This window comes from Egretta garzetta, unplaced genomic scaffold (assembly GCF_000687185.1).
Source record: "Egretta garzetta isolate BGI_Z169 unplaced genomic scaffold, ASM68718v1 scaffold281, whole genome shotgun sequence".
NCBI classification, from domain to species: Eukaryota; Metazoa; Chordata; class Aves; order Pelecaniformes; family Ardeidae; genus Egretta; species Egretta garzetta.
In genome coordinates, this window is record NW_009258674.1 from 93,858 (window position 1) to 99,119 (window position 5,262).

Sequence of the window (5,262 nt, forward strand, 5' to 3'; positions counted from 1 at the left end):
GCATGTCGCAGAAAAATGTCACATTTCCCACAGATATGTAAATTGTTGAACTGGTGCTGAAGTTAGGCTGAATGATAATGATGTTCATATCAAGCACTGGGAAGAGCCGTCCTTTCAGAATGAGAAATATTTGGACCAAACTGTTCATTTCCTACCCTCATACCCAGATCAACACGTGGCATGGCTGAGGGCTTGAGTGTCACTGAAAAATTATGCCCCAGTATTTGCCTGGGAAGTTTCATTTCATGTAGGAAGGGTAAAGAAGCAGCTGAGGGGGGCTGGGGTGTGGATGGAGAGCTGCACTGCTAACTACACGTATTAATAAAAAGAAGATAGAAATAAATTAAATAAAGGTAATTATTTTTGAGATTTAATGTATACATCTTGAAGATTTCTCCTGCAACTGGGGATGGTCAATGATGAAAGAAATGTTTATTTTTAAAAAAATAGATTGGAATTATCATTTAGGGAGGGTAAACACACGTCCAGTGTCTTGTCCTAGTGAATGTGATGCAGTTAATGTAGTTATAGTCCGGATTAATTTTCAGAAATCTTCCTTGGGATCCCCAGGAAATGGTAAAAAATATATGAAGTTCCTAAGCAGATCATGGCCTGAATTTTATCCTCCTCACCCAAGTCAGGTAGATACATCTTTTCAAGAGATGAAGCATCTAAACCGTTCCTCACACTGCCCCCAGCATTCCCATATCTGTAAAGCCACTGTAAAGAATGTACTTCAATTGACCTACAAATTCCCTGCAGATGACATACAGAAAATGTCTTCTGCTCTTGGTTTTTCATTTTTTTTTGCAGAGGAAGAAAGAGGTGAAGGGAGTACCAGTCTTGTTTGCATTTTTAAAATTAAAAAATACTGGGTGGCTATGAGAGGAAAGACAAAAAAGACCCTCTACTTTAAAAAAAAAAAAGTGATGATTCATTTTCAGTAGCCTATCCCCAGCTAACAATGCAACCAGTAATCTGATGTGCATTCTCAATTGTAAGACACATACCAGTATTTATGAAAATTATTCATTAAGTCAAAATTAATTTCAAGCAAATAATGTTCTTCTGTCTAAAATTTGCTGTCGCAACAAATGCTGGTTGCAGCAAAGATTCAGCAGATAGCCAGAGAAAGTTGCACATGAATAGGAGTAATTTTAGGAATAAATTTACTGTGATGTATATTATTAGCAGTACTGTAAATAACTGACAGCATAGTCTGACAATTAATTTCACCCTAGGGGTAGCACCAGAAGATTGTGTCCTGGTATTCAGGACATAATACCTTACACATTATACCCTTAATTAGACAAATAGATTATATGATGTAAATGGCAATGCTAGTTTTAAACAATCTAGGTCATTATCAGAGTGAAATGGAATTCCTGTGTCACTAACAAATCCACAAGTTTTCCACAGTCTGAGAATCTTTTACCAAAATGGTCTTCATTCATTTTCTCCAGAGACGGCAGCAGACACCGTTCAAATCAAACAGGCAGGCATTGCATTTGCAATATGACAAAGCAGTCTTCGTGGCTGTCTTGCAGCAGGAGATACACTGACCTATCTCCACCTGGAGCTGTTCCTGGCACCATGAAGTTTGTATAGCTCCCATTATTACATAGTCCTGCATCGTGGCGTGTTTGCATTATGTCAGCTGTACCACACACAGGAATAATTCTTACTGGTAAAATCACACAGAATCAAGGGTTGGAAGGGACCTCGGGAGATCATCTAGTCCAACCCCCCTGCTAAAGCACGTTCTCCTAGAGCATGTTACACAGGACGTCATCCAGGCTGGCTTTGAATATCTCTGGAGAAGGAGACTCCACAACCCCCCTGGGCAGCCTGTTCCAGTGCTCCGTCACCCTCAAGGTAAAGAAGTTTTTCCTCATATTCAACTGAAACCTCTTATGTTTCAGTTTGCACCCATTGCCCCTTGTCCTGTCACTGGACACCACTGCAAAGAGTCTGGCTCCGTCCTCGTGACTTCCACCCTTAAGATATTTGTATGTATTGATGAGGTCCCCTCTCAGTCTTCTCTTCTTCAGGCTGAACAAGCCCAACTCTCTCAGCCTTTCCTCACAGGGGAGATGCTCCAGTCCCCTCATCTTCTTTGTTGCTCTCCTCTGGACTCTCTCTAGGAGTTCCTCATCTTTCTTGAACTGTGGAGCCCAGAACTGGACACAGTCCTCCAGGTGGGGTCTCACGAGGGCAGAGTAGAGGGGGAAGAGAACCTCCCTCAACCTGCTGGCCACATTCTTCTTAATGCACTTAGATTGGCAAAAACACACTTCTTGTTGTCTCCTTTTCTTCAAGTAACTGAGTCAGCTACGCTGACAAAACTAACAGTTCCTGCAAGTATGTGTGGACGGTGTTACCAGTATAGGACTGGCCAAGTCTGGTAAATTGCTCTTTGTGGTGGTTCTGGGGTTAGAACTCAACTAAATGGCTCAGTTCACTTAAAAAAAACAAAAAAAACCAAAAAAACCACCAGAAAAACCAGTCAAACAAAGAAAAAAAAACCCCGACATTATAACAACTTGAGTACTCAATTATTTGAAGCATATTTTGCAAGAAAGGATAGGAATTCTAATATGAAAAGTGTCCTGCTTACTCATTGCAACCTGCTGAATATGGATAAACAGAGTTGCCAGTCTTTTACAGTGCTTACTGTATGGAAGGACATACCTTTTGTTTTGAAATACTGTCTAAAAAAGCAGATTGGATGCAAAACCAGGCAACTTATTTTGGTATATAGTGATCTGTTTTGTAAAAATCATTACTTATCTGGTTTTGCCAACTATTTGTGCATCTTTGTTAACTACATGTGGCCAAAATATACTCACTGGTTTCCAAATCAGACAAGCTCATTTAATCTATTTTATAAAGAAGGTGTCTGTAATTGGCGAACTCTGACATCGACACTATGTTAACAACAGTTAATCAGATGGTTATATACAGGTGCAGATCTTTAACAGTTTTAAAAAAGAAAGATAATATTTTCTGATTAAAGTTACTGAGCCTAAACAACTACAAATGCAAAGAGCAAAAGGTGCCTGTACGGAATGATGGATGGCAGAGAAACTCACTGATGGCTTCGTGAGTAATGCCGACTACAGTGTTATTTCTGATTCGAGAAAAACGTTTTAGTGATTAGCACAATTTCCATTCAATTTTCTTTTTATTCTTCCTTTCTCATTCATTCTTTTCTTCTTGCTAATAACAAAACATACTTGCATTCTTATTTTTAAAAAAAAAAATTGGTGATAGTAAGTTAGGATCAGAACATACTACTGCTGAAACTGGTCATGTTACATGGGAATTCTGCTGGACCCAATAATGAGTACTGACTTCAGCAACTGGGACACATTTTTATACTAGATATGTCAAAATGTATTCAGGGTTTTTAAAAAAAGTTGGACTAGTTAGGTTCATGGCCTCACAGAAAGCACAGAAATTAAACACACAGACTTTGCCAGGTAGCTGCCTTTTAAAATCTGGTGAATTACTTAAATTCTTCTCCAAATGCAGGGCATAACGACAACAGTTTTTTAAAATAGTATTGAATGTCAACATAATTAAGTAAAATATTTATTTAGCTATGAGATCATGAAACACTTGCCTAGCTACTCAGGTATTTCCAAAATGTTTTTTTTTTAATCCAAAGTCATTGCTTCTAGGCACCTTGCAGTACATTTCTAACAATGTATTAACACACCTCTCTTCTCTTATATGCTAATAGTTTTCTCCACTGAGTGAACTGCACTTTAATAGTGAAAGACTTGATCTATATTACTGCCTTTCTTCCCCCCCCCCCCCCCCCCCCCCCCCCCCACCTGTCTTCCACTCCCTTCTCCCCTCCCGTCCCACCCGTGCTTTACACGAGTCCTAGTTCATGAGCAAACTGTGAAGAGGGATCAATCTGTGCCAAACTGTACTGCCTGTGTATGAGGATACATTTTTACTGGTATTGTAAAAGCATTAATCTGAACACAGATCTGTGGAGAGGAATGCTTGAGCATTAGCTCATTCTATCAGTTTCTTGTCCTAAAGGTATGTAGGAACAAGGTGTTACGTGTACACATTTGTGTTAGTAAGTAAGACCCCTCTCAGATCTGTATTTCAGGAACATTTGAATGATAAGACTTCTCAGTAAGCTAAGAATATTCATCGACAGAAAAACTGACATGAACATCAAAATTGTCTCCTGGCTTAACTTTTTTATCAATGAAAACTACCAACTATCATCTTTCATGGATGCATGAAAAGCTAATGATGTCATTCATTCAACTGTCAAAGCAGAGCTTTAAAATTAAAAGGTATTTATGCCTGACAGCTTGTAAAAAACAGAAAGAAAGAACTGTAGATTGCTTTCCACTTCACTAACATTACAATTAAATTCAATACTTCTAGTGCATAATTCTATTATGGTTCTAATTGAACAAACACCATGTGTGTACCTGAAAAAGACACCTCCTAAGTATCTCCATTAGCTGCATTTCATGGTGTAAACCTTTGACACCTTTCCTACATTTTAAAAATAAAGTTGTTAAACTTCACACTGGCAGTAAATATGGTACACCCCAAAATTAGCTACTACAGTTCAGGGAACTGGAGGTGATTAAGCCAATCAGAGTGACATACAGGGATGAAAGAGGTTTCAAACCCCATACCATTTTCTGGCAGAGAGTAGCACTTACTCCTGGCTGTGTAAGGTTTCATAAGAAAGTGTGATGAAGTCCTTAGCCTGTGAAAATCCTTTTTTAGAAAACAAGAATAGCACATTACGTATTAAAATTTGGACTGTACTCTAGATTTGTAAGTGGATCCTTCTTTCTGTAAAAATCCAAATCAAAATCTTGGATAAAAAGAGACCAAGAGACTATAATTCTGGAAAAGTCTGGACTAAATTCTAAGGTTGCAGCACATTCTGAAGTCCTACTTACTTGGAGCCCTTCCACTTCTAACCTTCCACCTTTACCATCTTTTTTATTGTTTTAAGCATATCCGTGTCTTCATGTACATACACATCTCTCTCTCTCTATATATATACACACACACACATATTAAAAAAAATAAGTTCCTGCTTTATTTGAAGCCTTCATGCTTAGAAGCAAATCATAGAATCATAGAATCGCTTTGGTTGGAAAAGACCTTTAAGATCATCGAGTCCAACCGTTAACCTAACCCTGCCATCCCACCACTAAACCATATCCCTAAGCACCTCATCTATCCTTCTTTTAAATACCTCCAAGGATG